The following is a 23223-nucleotide window of genomic DNA, read 5'->3' as shown; positions in this document are numbered from 1 at the left end:
TGGGAGGGATATGGGTTTAGGCAGGGCATTGGGACAGGAGCCTAATTAATGAAAAGCTAGAAGCTTCCCACGGGTCGGGCCGTCATTATGGGTGCTATTATAATTCATATCTTGTAGATAAATAAAAGCAGGCTCAGAGAGGAGAGGTAATTTTCCAGAGGCCACACAGCTTTTGTCACTGAACCATTAGTGGGATGGTGAATATGTTGGATTGTGGCTCTCTTTAGTGAGATCTAAGGTGAAGGCTTTCACAGTCTGGTTTTTAATTTAATTTAATTATTATTATTATTATTCTGATACAACCACGACTAATAGCAAACACATTCGTAGCACTTACTATTTGCCAGGCACTCTTCAAAGCACTCCACATACAAAATCTTAATTTTCACAGCAATTCCATGGGGTAGATGTAGCTAATATTCTCCTTATATGGTTAACAAAACACAGACACAGAGAGGTTAAGTAACTTGCATAAGGTCACACAGCTCCAGGGGTGAATTGGAATTTAAACCAAGGCAATTTGACTAAAAAAAAAAATCAATAGTTTTTGATATTGGCTTTTCTGAGGGGAGAAGCTGAGCCTGCCATTAATAGAAAAAGAAATACATCAGATTTAGTTGCCCATTGTCTTTCTTTCCAATAGCAAATAGAATTTTTTCAAATATTAGTAAAATCAAGTAAATTTGTGCCTAAGCTTTGTTCACAGCATACTAGGTAATTTAACCTATAATTAGTTGCCTCTGCCAAAGAAGAATGAATAGTATCTGATTTTAAATTTTGGGCAAATTGGTAAATAATCCATTCATTTTTATTTTCATTCCCAAGGAAGTTCTAAATGATATGCCAACTTCCTAATGAGGACACAAAGGCTATAACTGATGAAGCATCCATGACTTATTTTTTATATAATGACTGTTTGGTCATACATAAACATCAATCAATAGATGGACACTGGCTAACTTATTTGTTTTACACAAGTTTTGACTCTCAACTGATTGTTGTGCTCTTTTATGGTAATTACATTGTCTGAAAGAAGAACGTAATAGGAATTTTGTAATTCTGAAAGTCTCCCTGTCAGAAATATGCCTGTCTTGTAAAAATCAGCTAAATTTAGGAAATGACAAAATTAAAAAATTTGAGATATAATTTACACAAGAAAACATTGTATTAGTTTTAGGTGTAGAATATCATGATGCTGATATATGTGTATATTTTTTTCTTGTCATGAACACTTTAAAGATTTACTCTCTTAGCAACGTTTAAACATATATTATAGTACTGTTAACTGTTGTCAGCATGCTGTACATTGCATCCCCAGAACTTATAACTGCAACTTTGTACCTTTCCCACACCCTTGCCTATTTTGCCCTGATTTTTTTCTTGATTTGGATATTTAGTATGATTTAAGAAGATGTATATGAGTGCCTTGTAGACAAGGGGTGGACTGTGATGGTTAATTTTATGTGTCCACTTATCTAGACTATTGTGTCTAGTTCTTTGGTGAAACAGCAGTCTAGGTGTTGTTATAAAAGTAATTTTAGATGTGATTAGTGTTTAAATCAGTAGACTTTGAGTAAAGTAGGTAACCCTTTATAGTGTGTGTGGGCCTCAACTAATCAATTGAAAGTCTTAATACAAAAGGACTGATGATACCTGAGAAAGAAGGAATTGCAACATAGAAACTAAGATTACAATATAAAGCCCTTCCTAAGTTTCCAGGCAGCTTTCCCGCAGAATTCAGACTTAAGACTACATTTAGCTCTTGCCTGAATTTCTGTCCTGCAGACCCTCTTTAGGGAATTCACACATATGACCCCCCACAGTGTGTGAGTCAACTCCTTAGTCTCTCTCTACAAACAGATAGATGATAGATGATAATTGATAGATAGATAGATAGATAGATGATAGATATAGACTAATAGCTATAGATGTATTTATCTTGTTGGTTTTGGTACTTTGGAGAACTCTGAGTATCCATCCGTCAATCTATCTTAGCTATTTGATGCATTTCAAGTTAAATAATTGATAGTAGGACACTTCCACATTAAATACTTCACCATGTATACCATGACTATAGTTCAATATTTCCTTTGTCAACAAAAAAACTTTCAGCCTAAGAGACAGCTTATAAGAGTTTATTTGAGCCAAACTGATGACAATTGCTGGGAAGCAAAGTCTCAACAGATTGAGAAAATGCTTTGGAAAATGGCCATTTTTCAATTTATTTTATACATTAGAATCAAAGGAGGAGGGTTACATGAAACCCGTTGGTTGTAGATTAAGGGGGTGGGAGAAAGCAAAGCGGGGAAATCTCTGGGATTTGATCAAAAGTAAAATGGAGAAACACACACTTCTTTTACGTTGGTTGGTACAGGATAATTAATAGAATTTTACAGCACATATAGATAGTATTTGGGGAACAAGGTAACAATGAGGGATTTTGTAGATTCCTGCTCTGGTGTGGTGGGTTGTGGTCCCTGGGGGATCCGGAAGAAGAGATTACTCTGACATTGCAAGGGCATGTTATCTTAGATGCAAAAAGAAGACAAACAGGCTTAAGGTAAAGATGGACCTTTGTCAAGGAAGCTACAGGCCAAGGATGTGACTTCCCTCCATGGCCCACCTGAGTTAGGAATTTTTATGTTCACGCCATCCTTTGTGGTTATTTTCAGTCTCCTGAGCTTGTCAGGTTTAACATGTGGCCCCTTTTCTGTTCACACCTTATGCTTTTTCTTTTAATGTGACATTTAAATTCAATAAAATTGTCCAAAGTTCAAAAATAGGTGAGGTAAAACCAATAAAACACTGAAGTAGTAATTAGTAAAAGTTCATTGTACATACCACAAAAAGACATTTCTTGAACCAGGAGCAACCAAGTCAAAACATGAAAAGGTTTAGGAATATAGAGTTAAAGCAGCTTATATGATGGAAAGGCACTGACTGTCTATTCTTCATAATGACTGGTTATATTAGAATATTTTTAAATGATAGAAAAGTCATTGGTTGTTACCTCATATTAATTATTGATATTATTAGTTTAAGTTTTGCCTATGATTTCCCAAACATAAGCAAAAAATGATCCAGGTAAAGTTAACCTTACAATATAAGCTAAATTAAGCTTTGTTTGTATGACTAAACTGGTTTTGTCTGCTCAGGGAATTTTCAAGGCTGGTCTGTACTTGGTTTTGATTTTAACATAATAAAATAAAAATCTTAAGAGCATATCCACTGAATTTTGAAAATGCATAGATGTTTGTAACCCAAAATCACACTAAATATCCCATCGTGCTCTTCCTAATAGATTCTTGTCCTCTCCTTTCTTGCTGAGGTCACCCACTCTTCTGATTTTTTCACCGTATATTAATTTTGCTTAATTTAAAACATAATTTAAGTGAATCAGACTCTTTTGTGTAAGCCTTCTTTTTCAGCATGTCTTTTTTTTAAGACAAATCCATTTTGTTGCTTATATCCGAATCTCTCTCTCACTCTCTGATTGACCTTCCTTGCTTCCTTCCTCCCTCCTTCCTTTCCTCCATCGCTCCCTCCCTCCCTCCCTCCCTCCCTTCCTTCCTTCCTTCCTTCCTTCCTTCCTTCCTTCCTTCCTTCCTTCCTTCTCTTTACTATTCCACTGCATAAATATACTGCTTTGTTAATCCATTTTCTTATTGATAGTCATGTGAGCTATCTGCTATGAACATTCTTTTACATGAGTTGTTGCGGACATGGATTTTCATTGCTTTTCAGTAAATTTCTAGATGTGGGTTAGCTAAGTCAGAGGGTAAATGTATGTTTAGTCATATAGAAAACTGGTATACCTTTTGCAAAGTAGTTTTATTATTTTACTCTCCCACATGTAATTAATGAGTTTTGGGTGTTCCACATCTTTGCTAACATTTGTCATCACTGACGAGACAGGGAGGATTATAAGGTGGCACTATATCTTCTATTTTGAGATTTGGACCTCTGGTATAATTCAATTTAACAAACGTAATTTAGCTTGGGACTTTTTGAAAGTTTTTTTTTCTTTCTTTTCTTTGTCTCCCTCCCACCAAACATTAATGACTCTGTTTACTATACATTTACTATGTATACCAGTTTCAGTACTTCTGTTTACTTCGGCCTTGCACACCTGGCCTGGTAATTTGGGAGAGGTTTTTGCATCTGTATGGGATTCACTCCTGGCTCCAACTTAAATTTATATAGCATATGCAAAGATTCTGATAACCAGTTTACTGCACCTTCCCCCACCCCAACTGGACAAAGCCGAACACAACAGAAGATTCCACTACAGGCTGAAGCAATTTATATCCTGGTTAGAAAACATAAAACTTCAGAGGAAACAAAGACTCAGATGCAGTAGTCTCCAGTAGACTCTGCCCAGCCAACCTTCCTCTTACTTTTTTTTTAGCTGAGCCATCCTGTCACCTGTTGGCAGCTCAGTGGCAGCTCAGCTCGGGCAGGCCATCGAGCTGCTGTTGCTCAGAGCTTGCACTCTTGCGTGAGCTCTTAACCAACTGAGCCACTCGGCTGGCCCCCTCCTCTTACTTTTTAATAAATCTTCCTTCTGTATTCCTACCTGCCTCGTGAATTCTTTCACAACATTTGAGCGAGCAACCATGACAAGCACCTGTCTATTTAAGCTTAGCTATTGTGGTGGGTAGGTTGTTATGGAGAGCCGGAGGTCTGCAGTAAGGGTTAAGCCTGGCTGCTGGCAAGCTGACAGGCTCTCAGGCCCAGGTGAGCAGTGTAGGAAGGTTGCTAGATAGATCTCATTCTCCACTGTGCTGCTGAAGAAAGAACAAGCCTACGTCACAGACAACCTTGAAAGTTACAGAATGAATTGCCAGCCTATTAGCAGTTTCTACTTGCTATACTTTGTCTCGATTCGGGAACATTTGCTTCCCCACTCCCTCAAGCTCACAAAACCCCTTACCTAAAGAAATCTACTTCTGCTATAAAAACTGTGTGCAAGCAATAAACGGTGCCACTTTTCGCCATCAGCGGACAGTGGACCTCCTGAGCCCAACTTTTGTCTCTGTGTCTTTCTTTTCTCATCTCCTCATCCAGTCCACTCAGATTAACCCTCTAGGTGCCTGGCTGACGAGCCAGGTGGCCACGGCAGACGAGCGGGCCTCGTTAGGTAGTTGTATCACATTTGGTTTTTTACTTGTATTTTCCTGATGACTAGTGGTATTGAGTACTTTTCACATGCTTATTGACCATTTATGTATATTCTTTTGTTTCTTATTGAATTGTTTATCTTTTTATTATTGTGTTGTAAGGCTTCTTTGTTTATCCTTGGTATAAGTGTAAGTTTTGCCATATTTTCTTCCATTTTGTGGTTTACCAATAGTTCTCTTAATTGATATTCTGATGAGCAGATATTTATTGATGAAGTTAAATTACAAATTATTTTTAATGTTTTGCTTTCTGTGACCTGTCTAATCATTGTATACTCCCAAGTTATAAAGATATTCTCCTATGGTTTAAGCTTTTTCAATTATTATGATGCATCTCAAATTATTTTTGTGCATAGTGTAAATAGTATCACGGTTGACTTTTTAAAAAAAATATATTGATTTTATCCACTTGTTGAGAAGACTTTCCTCTCCACATTTGATTGTCTTTAAGGCTGTTTAAAGTTAATGATTGCAGGGCCAGCCGAGTGGCACGGTGGTTAAGAGTTGGCTTAAGAGCGCAAGCTCTGAGCAACAGGGCCGCCGGTTCGATTCCCACTTGGGCCAGAGACACTGTGCCTGAGCTGAGCTGCCACTGGGCTGCAAACAGGTGGCAGGATGGCTCAGTTGGTGAGAGCATGTGCTCCTAACAACAAGACTGCCTGTTCGATGGTGGGCTATGCCCGCCCGCAACTAAGACTGAACTTGGCACCTTGAGCTGAGCTGCCACCTGGATGGCTTAGTGGATAGAGTGTAAGCTCTTAACAACAAGGCTGCTGGTTCAACTCCCACATGGGATGGTGGTTATGCCCACCCGCAACTAAGATTGAACACAGCACCTTGAGCTTAGAGGCTATGAGCTGCTGACTGGAAGCCAGATGGTGACTGGCACCCCCCACAACTAAGATTGAAGAACAACTTGGCTGGTCCCCTTCCCCAATTCCCCAACACTGTTCTCCTCCCCCAATTAAAAAAAAAAAGAGTTGGCTTGGGACGCCAGCTCTGAGCAGCAAGGCCCCGGTTTGGATCCCACATGTGGGTCAGTGACATTGCGCCATCTACAGCTAAGATGGTGAACAACAACTCGACCTGGAGCTGGGCTGCTGTGAGTCACTGGCGATGGCGTAGGCTGCAGTGGGGCTGACTGGGAGCTGGCGTGAGCTTTCGTGAGCTGCCGTGAGCAGCCGTCCAATGGCTGGTGAGTAACTGCCTCACCTGGGAAGAGTGCAATGATAATACCGACATGGGCCCAGTGAAGCGACGTCCTCCACAACTAGACTGAAGAACAAAAGGACAGCAACTTGTCTGTTCCCCTTCCCCCAATTCCCCAGCACTGTTTCCATCCCCCAATTCCCCAATAAAAATCTTTAAAAAAACAAAACAAACAAACAAAAAAACTGTGGATATCCTTATATTTTAATAGTTAGATTTTTTAAAATGATACATTTAATAATCTCCAGTTCAAATTTTGTCATCCTCTTTTACCTAACTTTCTATTATTGACTTCAGTTTTACAGCAATGAGTTAGAGAACATAACGAGCAAAATTTTCATTCTATACATAATAAAAGTTTTCATTAAAGCTTAATACCTGATCAATGACCAAACTTTATATCATTTACATGTTTGGTTTATATGTGTTTATTTTATGTTACTTGGTGCATGAAAATGTAATGGTGGTATGTCTTCTTTGCAAATTTTGTAATATACTGTTATAAAGAAACTAAGAATTATTTCACTTGCTTGGATGTTAGTTTTCATAGTGTTAAACTGTGATTTTTTTTAAAGATTTTATTGGGAAATTGGGGAAGGGGAACAGACAAGTTGTTGTCCTTTTGTTCTTCAGTCTAGTTGTGGAGGTCGTTGCTTCACTGGCCCATGTTAGTATTATCATTGTGCTCTTCCTGGTGAGGCAGATCAGTCGCCGGCCTCTGGACAGCCGCTCATGGTGGCTCTTGGCAGCTCACACCAGCTGCTGGCCACTCACGCTGGCTGCTGGCCACACACGGTAGCTTATGGCAGCCCACTGTAGCAGGAGCTGCAGCCTATGCCGTCGCCACCAGCGACTCACGGCTGCCCAGCTCCAGGTCGAGCTGTTGTTCACCATCTTACCTGTAGAGGGCAGTGTCACTGGCCCTCATGTGGGATCTGAAGCGGGGCCCTGCTGCTCTGAGCTGGCCATCCCAAGCCAGCTCTTAACCAACGCGCCACTCGGCTGGCCCTAAACTGTGAACTTTTGATGTCAAGAAAATTTACTGACTGTGAGAATTTGAAGACGTATTCTGTTTTTTTACTTTTTCATATCTTTCTTTCTAATTTAAAAAAATTTTTTAAAGATTTTATTGGGGAATTTGGGAAGGGAAACAGCCAAGTTGTTGTCCTTCAATCTTAGTTGTGGAGGTTGCAGCTAGCACAGCTCCAAGTCCAGTCGCCATCCGGCTGCCCATCAGCAGCTTGTGGCCACTCAGCTCGTGTCGTGTTCAGTCTTAGTTGCGAGTGGGCGTAGCCCACCATCCCATACAGGAGTCGAACCTGAAACCTTGCTGTTAGGAGCACGTGCTCTCACTAGCTGAGCCATCCTGTCACCTGTTGGAAGCTCAGTGGCAGCTCAGCTCAGGCGCAGCTCACTGGCCCATGTGGGAATTGAACCGGTGACCCTTTTGCTCAGAGCTCATGCTTTTAAACAACTGAGCCACTCAGCCAGCCCTCATGTCATCTTTCTTAATAATTATTTTATTTCTATTGCATTCTGTGCAAGTTACTCAAACATATGTTTATTTAGCTCTTTTTTTCACTTCCTAAATGTAATTTAGGATGCAACCATTATATATTTCATTATTTTTATATAGCTCAACCAGTCTCTTTTTAAAATCTCCTGTTGTTTTAAATCATTTGTTTTTGTAGCTCCAGGTTGTGTTAAGGTTTTGACTGTGTGGAGGAATACATTTAACTTCCCAAATATTTACACTGTTTCCTGGAGAAATTCTCCTTCCAGTGTATGTTCCTCACCTAATTTTTGTTTCTTAGAGACCTTTCCTTTCCATTTTAAAATTTTTCTTTGGTCTTCTTTATGTATTATGGATTTTTAAATGTGTGAAACCTAGATCCACTTTTTTAAAATTAAATTTATTGGGGTGACAATGGTTAGTAAAATTACATAGGTTTCAAGTGTACAATTTATAATACATCATCTATATATCACATTGTGGCCCACTGTTTTATATTTCTTACATATCTGTCATCTTTGGAGGCAAACAATGATCTAGGCTTGTCTGTCCCCTAATATGCCAGGATCACTTTTGCTTTCTTCCCCCGGGTGCTGTTTCAGTTAGATTTTTAGAACGTGACCTAAAGACTTAAGTGTCGGTACTTTTCAGTTTGTGTTCTGTTCTTTAATCACTTTGTGGAAAGGTTCAGTGGACATCTGAAAGGTTCACTCAGATACAGTCTTTCTAATCATTTTATCCCTTATGAAAGACATCTTTGCACTGGAACCATGCCTAGCTTGCTTTGTCACCCAGCCCTGCCACTTGCTTATAAGTTGAGCCATTCTCCCTTATGAAGCCGTCTTCTGTACGAACTACATCCCCAGGGGGGTATCTTATTCTGCAGGGCCTGCCTGCTACATTTGACACTTGGTTTCTCCAAGATGAGCCGTGTGCAGAATGGTGCTTAAAAAAGAACATGTCACTCTCTCTGTTCACGTGATTTTGTTAAGTTTAACATATCAGGCACATGACATGTGGACTATGTGACATAGGCTTATAGACATTCCATACTTTCAGGACTCTTCTTGCTTAGAGTGGTATTTCCCTGTATTCTCTGTTCTTTGCATTCAAGTTATTAATTTTAGAGAGAGAAGCTGTGGAAACATTGCATTCACTGTCAATATTTACATCTTAAAATGTTTAGTTAGAACTTATTCCAAGCCTTTTATACTTAATAATATATGATGTCTTAATGAGCAACAAAGACATTTTGCTTGCTCAGAAAACTGTTACTAAATGGGCCCCCGCTCAGGGTTGTCTGTGAGTGGCATTGCTGGCTTTCTGTAGCTCAGCACTGCGCCTGCTCTGCAGGAGCCTGCTCACGGGTGTTGCGTGTGAGCCACTTCAAGGTTCAGATTGAAAGGGAAGGTGAACAGAGGCAAGTAAAAAGGCAGTGATTCTGGGTCTCACCAATGAAGGGACAGGGGAACATTCTGCAGGTCACTGAGAAAGAGAGAACTAATGATAGTTAATGCATCGTATTTATTGTAAAACATGAATTTGAAAAAGAAACATTTGCTTTTGTAATAAACAAGCATTTGCTTCAGTAATAGAAAAATATATGAAGCTTCCTAGTGGAGAGAAGTGTGTGGGGGGGAAGGGATAAAATAATAACGAGGACACGGCAGGATGTTTTCATTCTGTAATTATGAGATTGGGGTAGAGTTCATCAAAATCAAGAAGAGGGCCATGTGTGGTCATGATTCTTGGTTTTCACATTGCAAGTCCCCCTATTGACATTTATGCTTTTACTCAAGTCATGTTCAAATAGATGGCAGAATCACATCTGTTTTAGGCAGCTTTAATTTAGAGAAAAATTGGTGAGGAGACTACTATCTACTAGTTGACTTGAGATGTGTTAGTCTCTCTAGGGAAAATGAGAGAGGTATAAAATGATGGATATAATATGGGTGGACTGCTGAGTCATTTTTTATAAGCTTCTGTGTGCTGAACAGTCTAATGGTAGGGGTCTGCATGACCCCTGGCCTCATGAATCTCACAAACTGTTGTGAGTAGACATGTATACAACTTGGTCAAATAAAAAAAATCAATCCCTTAGCAAGGTTCCCATATAATCAAGAACAAAGATTTGTGAGTGTCTAGCAGTAAGGCACTATTTTTACTGAGGTAAGTGCCCTGGGTAACTATGGGGGTAAAGGATGGACTGGCCTTTCATAATGAAGCCATAATTGGTATCTTTTTGAGTAGAATAATTTAATAAATCAGATACAATATCCTCATTGGAAATAAAACATCATCTTAATTACTTGCTTCTAAAACAAGAAACACATTTTGCATCTTTGAGCTAATGACTAAAGTGCAAATAATTACAGGGAAAAAAATCTAAAATCCTATGGATAACATTTCATTTCCTAAAATCTGATTTTGGATCATGGAGGATTCTGAGTCTCTGAAAAAGGAGCAAGCTAAAAACCAACCAACCAACCAACCAACCAACCAACCAACCAACCAGTAAGGGAAAGAAGAAGAAAAACAGATAGAGTGAGTGTACAATTAACAAAAGCATGGGGTTAGTTGTAAGAGAGATTCAAGTGTTGCCTTAAACACTTGCTAAGTATGTTTATGCCTTTGACTGAGTCACAAAAGCTCTCAGGAATTGATTTTTAGTTAATGACAATCGCATCTAGTATATTTAAAAATGTAAACTTATAACAAATTTCCACTCTTTTTTTGGCTGATGAAAAATGGCTTTATTTCTCCCTTATTGAAAATTCCTTAAGTAAAGCTTCAGTTCAATTTTTTCTGTAGTTGGAATTAACTGAGTTTCCCTCTTTTTGTAACTGGAAATACATTACTATAAAGATTTAAATTTGGTTGGATGGAAGTGATGGTCTAATTTATTTCCTACAACAGGTGATAGTTAGCTTGATTGAGGTATAATTGATATATAAAACCTGAACAATTTATTTAACGTATACAATTTGATGAGTGTGGACAAATTCATGCACATGGCTATATTATTACCATGATGATGATACCATCACCACAAACAAGGTAATACATTTATCCATCCTTTCCAAAAGATTCCTGTGTCCTTTTGCTTTGTGTGTGTGTGTGTGGGGGGGGGTAAGAATACTTAACATGATTTACTCTTTCAATATTTTTTTTAGAGATTTTTATTGGGGAATTGGGGGGATGGAAACAGTGCTGGGGAATTGGGGGAAGGGGGACAGACAAGTTGCTGTCCTTTTGTTCTTCAGTCTAGTTGTGGAGGACGTTGCTTCACTGGCTCAAGTTGGCACCATTATTGCGCTCTTCCCGGGTGAGGCAGATCAGTCGCCGGCTTCTGGATGGCCGCTCCCTGTGGCTGCTGGCCGCTCACACTGGCTGCTGGCTACACACGGTAGTCCATGGCAACCCACTGCCAAAGGGGCTGCAGCCTATGCCGTCGCCGGCGACTCAGTGCAGCCCAGCTCCAGGTTGAGCTGTTGTTCAGCATCTTAGCTGTGGAGTGCAGTGTCATTGGCCCTCATATGTGGGATCCGAACCGGGGCCCTCTGGCGTCCCAAGCCAGTTCTTAACCATCGCACCACTTGGCCAGCCCTCTTTCAATATGTTTTAAGTGCACAATACAGTATTGTTAATTATAGGCAACATGTTGGACAGCAGCTCTCTAGAATGTATTCATCTTGAATGCTATAATTTTTTAACCATTGAACAGCAACTCCTCATTTCCCCTCCTTCCAATCCCTGGCTGCCATCATTCTATTTTCTGTTTTTATAAATTTGAGTATTTTACATACCTCATATAAGAATGAGTATTTGTCCTCTGTGTCTGGCTTATTTCACTTAGCATAATGCCCTCAAGGTCCATCCATTTTTTTGGACATTGCAAAATGTATTTCTTTTTTTAAAGGCTGAATAACATTCCATTAATATTCTAATAATTTTCAATTAATTAAGGCTCTATAATATACCACATCTTTTTTTATTCATTCATCCATAGGTGGGCTTAGGTTAATTATTGTGAATAATGCTGTAATGAACCCAGGAGCGAAGATATATCTTTGATATATCATTTCAATTCTTTCAAATATATAACCAGAATAGTGTTGGATCATATGATATTTATATTCTTAATTGTTTCTGAGCAATGCTGGTTCTATTTTTCATAATGTCTGCACCATTTTACATTCCTATCAATGCTGTACAAAATTTCTAATTTCGCCATGACCCATCAACACTTATATTTTGTTTTTTGGGAACAGTCATTCTAACAGGTGTGAAGTGGTATCTCATTGTGGTTTTTATTTGCATTTCCCTGATGAATAGTGATATGGAATACCTTTTCAAATATCTGTTGGAATCTGTATGTCTTATTTGGAGAAATATCTATTCAAGTCCTTTGCCTACTTTCTATGAGATTATCAGGTATTTTTGATGTTGAGTTATTTTAATTCCTTATGTATTTTACATTGTAACCTCTTGTTGGATATCTGGTTTGCAAATATTTTCTCCCATTCCCTATATTTTTGCTTTTGTTGCCTGTGGTTTTAGCATTGTATCCATAAAACTCACATCCAACACTAATGACATAAAGTTTTCCCCCTATGTTTTCTTCTAGGAATTTTAGTTTTAGATTTTACATTTAGTTTTTAATCCATTTTGAGTTTATTTATGTGTATGATGTAAAGAATTTCATTCTTTTGCATATGAATATTCAGTTTTCCCAACAAAATTTCTTCTTTGTGCATCCTTGACACTTTTGTTGATGATCAGTTGACTGTATATGCATATGAGTGGATTTATCTCTGGGCTCCTGCTCCATCGATTCCTATGTCTTTCTTTATGCCAGTACCATACAATTTTAATTACTGTAGCTTGATGATGATTTTTAATAATACATGTGCTCTTTTCTACTTTGGAAAGCATCAGTGGACAACTATGACATTAAGAAGGTGCATATTGCATTTATTGAGAATGCATGCAATAGGAAAATAGAGAGATCTAAGTCACTGCATGTAAAGACATAGTTTCTAAGCATTTAAAACAGAATACTTTTTGGGGAGGTGACATTGTCACTCATTTGACCTTCTGTATTATGTCGTCTTTCTCAGTGATGACTCAGTTTTCTGGGACATAATTTCCACATGGGGATTGTGAAGAGTATCAATGAGAGCAACCTGACAGGTTTCATCCTGTTGGGGTTTTCTGATTATCCTCAGTTACGAAAGTTTCTCTTTGTGGTCATCTTGGTCTTGTATTTATTAACAATTTTGGGTAACACCACCATCATTCTGGTATTTTGCCTGGAACCCAAGCTTCATACACCAATGTAGTTTTTTTCTTTCTCATTTCTCCTTCCTGGACCTCTGTTTTACCAGCAGTATTATTCCCCAGCTCCTGGTAAACTTGTGGGATCCTATGAAACCCATCACCTATGGTGGCTGTGTGGTTCAGCTTTATGTCTCTTTTGCCCTGGGGTCTACTGAATGTGTCCTTTTGGCTGTGATGTCCTATGATTGCTACATTGCTGCCTGCCATCCCCTCCACTATACTGTCTCAATGTATCCCCATCTCTGCATGTCCCTGGCATCTTTGGCATGGCTCAGCGGAGTGGACACCACCTGGTACAGTCCACTCTCATCCTGCAGCTACCCTTTTGTGGGCATCACCAGTGGATCATTTTATCTGTGAGATACCTGTGCTTATCAAGTTGGCTTGTGTGGACACTACTTTCAATGAGGTGGAGTTCTTTGTGGCTAGTATCCTGTTTCTTATATTGCCTTTCTCCTTCATTCTGGTTTCCTATGGCTGCATTGTCAAAGCAGTTCTAAGGATCAGATCAACTACTGTAAGAAAAAAAGCATTTGGGACTTGCTTCTCCCACCTGATAGTCGTCATCATCTTCTATGGAACCATCATCTTCATGTACCTGCAGCCAGCCAAGAGTAGATCCAAGGACCAGTGGAATTTTTTCCCCTCTTCTACACTGTGGAGACTCCCATACTCAACCCACTTATCTATACTCTGAGGAACAAAGATGTTAAGGGGGCACTAAAGAAAGTTCTAGGAAAGATTCTGGGAATACATTTTACATGATTATCAAGAAATTTTTATAAATACTACAGTGATAAACATCTTTATTTTGTGGTTAAAAAACAACATCTTTTAATAGAAGCCTATTTGGGTCATTTTCTCCCATTTTATTTTGATTATTTTTTATAGAACATTCCATAATATACCATGGAATATATGTGTGTAGTCCAAACTTTGCTGTGACCCAGTAATAACATAGGTAAATCCTTTAGTCAATCTGTGCTTCAATGTCTTTTCTCCAAAACACATTATATATGTAGCATATATGATACTCCTTTCAAATAAATGTTTTACCAGATTAAGACAAACATGAAACTATTCAAGGAATGTTTTAAACCAGCCACCTTCTTCTTCTTCATTTGTGAACAACACATTGGGAAGTCTCTCAGCCTTCCTGCATCTCTATATGGGCTTAAAGCTTACTTCTTTGCAAGGACAAGCCTTTGTCAAGCTGTCACACAGCAGTATATTTTACTTCACCCTATACTCTATCCATTTAGAATGTGGCAGAGGTGTGTACAGGTGCATCAACAGCATAAGGAGAAAGCCACACATTTCAGGTTGAGGATAAAGCAGAAGGAAAGAGCCTGGTTGTATTATGTTGTGGTTGAACCAACAAACCAGTTTGGACTGCCTAACACTGGAGTCTGATTTCTAAGAAAAAGCCCAGCTCCAGAATATTCTGTGTCTTGTGAAGACATATAAATAATAACATTTATTATTGGTAGTATAATCCTATATTTGTTTTGCTTATGTTTAAAATATGCGATAGTCAATTATTACTATTTTTTCTTCTAACCTTTAGACCCTTACATTTCTATATGCAAAAACATATTTTCATAATTTGGAGATTTATTTTCCAGATGAAAGCTTAATCAAACACCTTTTATTATTTTTGCTACAACATTATTTTACTTCAGCTCCCCACCCCCCACCCCCATTACTTCACTCTAAATGGCCTTTTTCTTAAACACTCCTTTTCTAAAAATGAGGAAATTTTGCATCTTGATTTTGGGAAATTTTATATAAATTCATAATATTATACTTTCTTTTCACCACATCATAGCAAATTTGGGTTCTATAGCTTACAGTTGGCAAAGTGCTCTGGGTTAAAACTTACATCAAAATAAGTAAACAAATTCAGTGAGATGAAGAAGAATTTTGTGGTATAATCCCATAGGACCAAATGTAATTGTTTCAAATAAAGAATAAGAAGTCAGAGAATGAACTGTCATCTATAACTGTTCTGAAGCAGAGGCATAATTAGAAAGAAAATGCTCTGCCTGGCTTGTCTCTCTTCAGTGTTTGGTTTTTTTCCTCCCCTCAGGAACCATGCTAATCTTCTCTGTATCATTCCAATTTTAGTATTTGCACTACTGAAGCGAGCATCCTTCAGTGTTTTGAATATTAATTTCTCACTCATTTACTCATTCAAACTTTGGAAGACAAATAATGAATGTTAGGTGTGGTGTGCTAGTTGCTAAGTCTAGGGAGCATACTAGAAAGAAATGACACATACCCATATTGATTTCAATACCATTAGGAAAGATAGACTCTGAAAACTGTATTGAAATGAAATACAGGGTAATGAAATTTGGATAAGGTCCATGAAGGAAAAACAAAGAGGGTGTTATATAATTGAGTACTATGGAGCTAACTGAAGCCTTCATGAGTAAGTGGCACTCACTCTGTCACTTCAGTAAAGCTCAGGAGTAGCCCTGAGGAAAATCACAAAGGAGGAGCTGGGTAAGGAGAGAAGTTTTGGGGAGAAGACTGCGCTTAAGGCAGTGTAGCCAAGATATCAGCTGGAGTTTTACCCTAATGTTCAAAATCTGGGTGATATGAGGTGTACCCCTTTTATTATATACCCTGCTATTTTCAAGTTCCCCCAAATTCCTTGAGGACTTCCATTCTTAAATTTACTATGGCCTTTTTTGCTGAATCTTTATTAATTCCTCATGAGATTAGAACACTAAAAAAATGTGTTCTGAGTGGGGGTAACTCATATACGACAGAGCATACACTAAATACACTTGACTCTTCCTGACCACTCTTTCTTCTTCAGGCTGATCTTTCCATATCTTCCCAAGAATACTACATTTCCTCTCATATGATGAGCAAGGATCTGCTTTTCTGAGGTATTCAGACACCAGCAAACATCCAGACCATGGAAGATCCAGTATACAAGCTAAGTTATTAAAAACTCATATGTTTGTAAATATAGACTATTTTCTCTTAAGAGTAACTGTAGGAGAGAGAGGAAAAATGGCGGCTTGAGGAGGGCTCCCTGAGTTCTCCCTTGGAAAGCGCCACAATTCGAACAGCTGTAACTCATCAAAGGAACCTCTACTCATCACACAGAATAGCTAAGAAACTCCAACGACGATTGCTTGAAGGTGAGCAAACCAGGCGAGTGGGGGAAGAAAGAGGCGAGACACTCGGAGGTGCCCCCTCAGCTGCTGAGACACGGGGCCCCAGGAGACAGATTGGAGAGTGTTCCCAAGCTCGCTCCATGCGCCTCTTGGTCCTGCGGAGCGTGAAACAGGAGTGCAACGGTTTGCAGAGTCTAAGGCAAAAGCCTCAGCCAGGCAAGTGGGGGAAGAGAGAGAAGAGACGTGCCTGTGGAGGCTCGGTCTGCACCCGCAGCTGCGGGGACTAGGGACCCCAGGAGGCAGATCGGAGAGTACTGCAGTGCCAGGGCTGGCTCAGTCCCTGGCCCCCATGGTCCCACGCCAGGAGCATGGCTGGAGCGTCTGAGGCAGAAGCCTCAGCTAAAAAACGGCAGCGGGACTTTTTTTTTCTCTTTCTTTTTCTCAGACAGAAAGCAAAAAACTGCATACATAAGAACCCACCCGCACCCTCCCTCGGAAATCCTGGCCCCCCCGCATCCCAGAGTCTTAAGCTCACCTGAATGGAGGAGTAGTGTCAGATTACAGAGGTGCTCCTACTCACAGGGGATTGAGGAACTTGGCCAGGAAGAGGCTGAAGAGTGTGGGCCTACCTACCCCGCCCCCACCTCTCCTCCACTGCTGGCTAGGCTTGGGAGGCAGGGCAACTTCAGCTGCTGAGTCACTCGCAGGCCCCCTGGCAGGTGGTTTTAGCGGCTCAGAAATCTCCCCCTCCCCCCCACCCCCCAGCCTCCAGCAGAAAAACTGCATGAAGATGCACAATTTGCCTTCTGGCTGCGCAGTTCTCAGTGTGCCTCTGGGCAGGCGAGAGCAGAAATGGCATTGACTTTGTAAATACCACCAATCACACCTCATAATCCCATTCATCTAGACCTGCATCGCCAGGGTCACTCTAGGTGCCAGGTGGCCCGTTCTGCCCCCACAAGATGCAGAGGAGGTTTTGTACAGCAGAGGACAACCTGGAGATAGCTTGGTGAGCTTTAGCCAAGACTGGCACAGGTTTTTTTCTAGCATTTTTTTTTCTTTTTGTTTGGCTTTTTTGGGTGCTTTGGGGATTTTTGTTTGCTTGTTTTGGGTGTTTTTGTTTTTTCTATTTCATTACCATTTTTAGTTTTTTATATAGGTATATATATGTATATATATGTCCATATATATGGGTGTGTAGACATACATACATATTTTTTTTTCCTCTTTCTTTCTTGTCTCATCTCTCTCTTTTTTCCTTCTTTCTTTTCAAGGCTCTATGTTTCCTCCTTCTTTCCATTTTTCTGCAATTTTTTTGTATGCTTGATTTTTTTGCATGTTTAGTTTTGGCTGTTGGTTGTTTTTTTACATGTGAGAGTATCTGGTTTCTTTTGGTGGCTGTTGTGGTTGTACTTGTTGATCTGTTTTGCTCTAAAATAACTGCAGTAGGGCCCAGCCAAAGAGGCTCAAGAATCATCACACCCAGGGCCAACTTTAGACCAAACCGGAGCATTACTGGGTTTGACCTACAAGAGTCACACCCAAAGGGAAATCGCTACAGGCACAAGAGCCCATAGGGGCAAAGCTTCATCGGAGGGGTCACCCTCACACAGCAGCTTCTAAACTGTGGTTTAAACATATGTGGTTCTAAACATAGCTAATCCTCACAGCTAGTCAGCCTGGGAGTCAATTCCACCTACTGACAAGCCAAAAGCAATCAAAACTCAACTTCAACAGGAGAAGACACACAACACAAGAATACCTCTGGTACACACACACACAGGAGAATAGGAAGACTGAGCAATTCAAATATAAAGAACACATACCACATAAGTCCACCCAAAAAAGACTGAGAGACCTAGGGGATCTACCTATTTCATCGAAGCAAGCACAAAGAGTAAGCCAGAATGGGGACACAAAGAAATACATCCCAAATAAAAGACCAGAAGAAACCTCCTGAATCAGTGGAACTATAGGAAATAGAGGTAACCAACCTATTGGAGACAGAGGGCCAGTGACATTCGTCCTCTACAGCTAAGATGGTGAACAACAGCTCACCCTGGAGCTGGGCTGCTGAAGGTCGCCGGTGACTGCGTAGGCTGCAGCTCCTGCTGCAGTGGGCTGCCGTGAGCCACCGGGAGTGGCTGTGCAATGGCCAGTGAGCGACTGCCTCACCCGGGAAGAGCGCAATTATAATACTAACATGGGCAAGTGAAGCGACGTCCTCCACAACTAGACTGAAGAACAAAAGGACAGCAACTTGTCTGTTCTTCTTCCCCAATTCCCCAATGCTGTTCTCCTCCCCCAATTCCCTAATAAAATCTTTAAAAGAAAACAAACAAAAAACTCAAAATGGGTTAATGACTTAAATGTAAGGCCAGAAAGCATAAAACTCCTAGAAAAAAATATAGGTAGGAAACTATTTGACATAAGTCTGGTTAAGATCTTCTTGAGCAGGGGAAACAAAAGCAAAAATAAACAAGTGACTATATCAAACTAAAAAGCTTCTGCAAAGCGAAAGATACCTTCAACAACAACAACAAAAAAAACCCTACTGAATGGGAGAATATATTCACAAATTATGTATCTGTTAAGGGTTTGATATTCAAAATATATAAGAAACACATACAACCCAATAACAAAGAAATAAGCCAATAGAAAAGTAAGCACAGGACATAAAAAGATATTTCTCCAAATATGACATACACTCGGACAACAGAAACATGAAAAGATGCTTGGTGTAAGTAATCATCAGGGAAATGCAAACCAAACACAGTGAGATTCCACCTCACACCTATAAGAATGGCCATCATCAATAAATCAACAAACAACAGTGCTGGTGAGGATGTAGAGAAAAAGGAACCCCCGAGCACTGTTGCTGGGACTGGAAATTAGTGCAGCCACTTTGGAAAACAGCATGGAGGTACCTCAAAAAGCTGAAAATGGAACTACCTTATGACCCAGCAATTCTACTCTGGGGTAGTCACCTAAAGAAAATGAAAACATTAGTTCAAATGGATATATGCACCTCTCTGTTCATTATAGCATTATTTACTTTAGATAAGATATGGAAACAACCTAGGTTCCATTGATAAATGGACAAAGAAACGCGCGCACACACACACACACACACACACACACACACGTATTGTTTGGCCATAAAAAAGAATCTTGCCATTTGGGACAACATGGATAGACCTAGAGGGCATGCTGTCCAGTGAAATGAGATGGCAGAGAAATACAAATACCATATTGTTTCACTTATATGAGTCTGTAGAATCTAAAAACAAAACAACACAAAAACATACTCTTAGTAACAGAGACCAAAGGGACGGTTACCAGAAAGGAGGGAGTAGGGGATCAGTAAGAAGGGGAAGGGATAGATACTTAATAGTATTGTGATAATTTTGCATGGTGGCATGTGATTACTAGAATTAAAGGGGTGATTACACTGCAAATTATAAAAATGTGGAATCACTACATTATACAACTGTAACTCATATAACCAATATAAAATTGTATACCAACTATAATTAAATAAATACATTTTTTTTAAATGGACAGAGGACCTGAATAGATGTTTTTTTGCAAAGAAGACATAAAAATGGTCAGCAGATACATGAATAGGTGCTAAACATAACTAATCATTAGGAAAATGTAAATCGAAACCACAAGCAGATATCACTTCACCTCTGTTTAAATGGCCATCATGAAAACACAGGGGGTAACACATGTTGACAGGGGTGTGGGAAAAGGATAACTGTTTTGGACAGCTATTGGGACAGTAAACTGGTGCAGCCACTGTGGAAAATAGCATGGAGGTTCTGCAAACAATGAAACATGTAACTACTATATATATATATACTCCAGCTTCCCCCCTGCTGGGTCTTTAGCCAATAGCTGCACATTCATGTTCACAGCAGCATTATTCACAACAGCCAAGACAAGGAACCACCTAAGTTGTACTAACAGATCAATGACTAAAGAAAAACATATATAAACATACATTTATATACATACTTGTATACATGAATTAATCATGTCATGATAATGAAGGGAATCCTTCCATTTGTAACAGCATAGATGGACCTTGATAGCATTATGGGGTGGGGAAAATGAGATGTTTGTCAAAGAATACAAAATTCCAAAAATTCTAACTATATATAAGATGAACATGTTTTGGAATCTAAAGTACAGCACGGTGACTGTGGTTAACAGTACTGTACTGTATACTTGACAGTTGCAGAGAGAGTAAATCTTAAATGTTCTCTCTATGCCAAAATAAATGGTAATTATGTGAGGGGTTGAATGTGTAAAATAACATTATTGTCAAAGTCATTTATAAATGTGTGTATCAAACAACTCTGTTATACATCTTAGTCTTATACAATATTGTAGATTCATTATATCTCAAATAAAGTGGATTTTAAAAATCACCCCTTTCCTCCAACCAAAGTTAGTAATGCTTCTGGTTTTAACTGTTTTAATAGCAACTGTTTTGGTGTGTTTGCTTGAACCTCGCCCAGACCTCCAGGATTTCAACAGCTGAATATTTTCAAATGCAGAATCCACATGTGAGATCTGTGCAATATTAGTGGGCTGCAGCAAACCTTTGACCCTTTGCACATGGAACCTGGATGTGACTCCAATTAGCACCACCATCATTGACATGGAATGTCACTTTATTCAGATAGATGGAGGTAGGTGCATGTGTCTATAAGAGCTAGATTACTCTCCCTTCACTTATCACAGAAGTATAAGAGTTGCTGGGAACTGGTTATTTTGGCAATTATAGTCTTGTTTACACCGAACAATATATGGTAATAGAAATATTCCAAAAATAAGCAAGCCCTCAAAAAAATGAGAACTTGTTACAAAGATACGTGATTCACAAAGGAGTGTCGCCACTATTTGTGGAAAATACCAGAAGGAATTTGCTTGTCTTCCTATTCCTCAATACACAAACAGCCCATAGAATTACTCAGGCTAGTCTTTCCCTCCTTTTAAGACAGAGGGTGTTTCTGTTTTCATAGAACCAAATACCACCACACAATATGTCTTCCTGAAACCCTAAAACAAAATCATAACTATTTTTTTACATGACAAATTCACTTCATAGCTCCTGCTCAAATTAACCCTTTCTCATTTTTCTTTTGTAAATTAAGATATATAGTTAAAAGTGCAAAGCATTAACATGTAGATTTACAAAACATATAACTGTTCATTTAATGAAATACTTATATATATATACATATATACATATATGTGTGTATATATATATAATGCTAAATATCTCATTGTTTTTCTTCATGAATTTGTCACTATGTATGCACCTGAAAAAACACAGTTTAGTTTGCCTGTGTTGGAAACTTAGAGAAATGCTGTCATATATTATACCTCCTTTCATGGCACACATTTCACTGAATACTATAATTTTGAAATGGGTTCTTGCCCTGATGTCTGTTCTGAGTTTACTTTGCAGTTTGGTATTCCACCACAAGTCACACGTTTCTAGTAGGGAGAAGCATTTTTTTAAATAAAATAATGGGTTGAGAGCAGTGATAGGTGTGTAGACTGAATGCACGAGTGTGACTATGTATAGACACCACATACAGCCCATATTCTAGAATGATAAGTGCAGACAGTAGGATTTGCTAGATAACTTCACATTTTCCAAGCAGAGGGACCCATCTATGTATGAATGTTTCCACTGTCCCACTTTCACCAACACTGGAAATTTTTAGACATTTCATATTAGGAAAACTTGAGGTTGCATCTGGTACTTCATTATAGGTTGAATGAGGGTACTTCATTATAGGTTACTTTTGCACATTTGTTATCACTCCTGAGGCTAAATATCCCTGCTGGTCTTTCAGTATTTCTATTGTGAAGTGCACGTGGAATTCTGTCTCTCTCTTGCTTAACACTATGTTTTCCTCCCTTTTCGCTGTGGTAACATATACAGAACACAGAATTTACCAATTTAACCCTTTTTTGAGCGCACATCTCAAAGGCCTTAATCACATTCACATTGTTGTGCCACAATGATCAATGCCTATCACCAGAGCTGTTCCATGATCCCAAATTTGATCTGTGAACTCATTAAAAATAAGGTCCAGATATTCCCTCCCCCACATTCCCTAGTAATCAGTATTCAGCTACTGTCTCTGTGAGTTTGACTATTTATAGGTACTGCATGTAAGTGGGAGTTACACAATGTATGTCTTCTTGCATCTCGATTATTTTTATTTAGCATAATGCATCCAAGATTCATTGGTATTTTAACATGTATCAAACTTTAACTCTTTTTGCAGCTTCTATAATATTCCATTGTATGTAATACGAGATTTTCATTATCCGCTCATCCAATGACAGGTGCCTGGGTTGCTTTCAGCTTTGGATATTGTGAATAATGGTGCTTTGACTGTGGGTAAACAAAGAAATCATTGGGGGCCAGAGTAGGTGAGTAGGGAGGGTGTTCCAATGTAGTTATTTGTTTATTGGCTAAAAATTCCCATGCAAGAGCCATGAATAGTTGGTGAAAAGTTCCGGTCGTCTAACTTTTTCACGCAGCCTTTTCAGCACTTCCAAATAGTAAACCTGGTTAATTGATTGTCCAGTTCGTACAAATTCACAATGAAAACATAGTTGCAACAAGTTCGCGAACATAATTGTCATACCTTGTATACCAAGAACTGGAATGGTGGATCACCTGGTCATTCTGGGTTAATTATATTTTAAATTGCTGAACTGTTTTACACAGTGCCTGCATCATCATATAGTTCCACTAGCAAATAAATGCCTGAGTTGAAAATTCTCCACTTCCTTATCAACACAGTATTTCCTT

At 39.1% G+C, this 23223-nt stretch overlaps 1 pseudogene; it reads left to right on the top strand.

Moving 5' to 3' along the window:
• Window positions 1-13055: 13055 nt before the first annotated feature.
• Window positions 13056-14007, top strand: LOC109377396 (olfactory receptor 2G2-like; annotated as a pseudogene).
• Window positions 14008-23223: the final 9216 nt, after the last annotated feature.

The sequence above is a fragment of the Hipposideros armiger genome, unplaced genomic scaffold (assembly GCF_001890085.2).
Source record: "Hipposideros armiger isolate ML-2016 unplaced genomic scaffold, ASM189008v1 scaffold_1388, whole genome shotgun sequence".
In the NCBI taxonomy this organism is placed as follows: Eukaryota; Metazoa; Chordata; class Mammalia; order Chiroptera; family Hipposideridae; genus Hipposideros; species Hipposideros armiger.
This window is presented reverse-complemented; position numbering and strand designations above follow the sequence as displayed.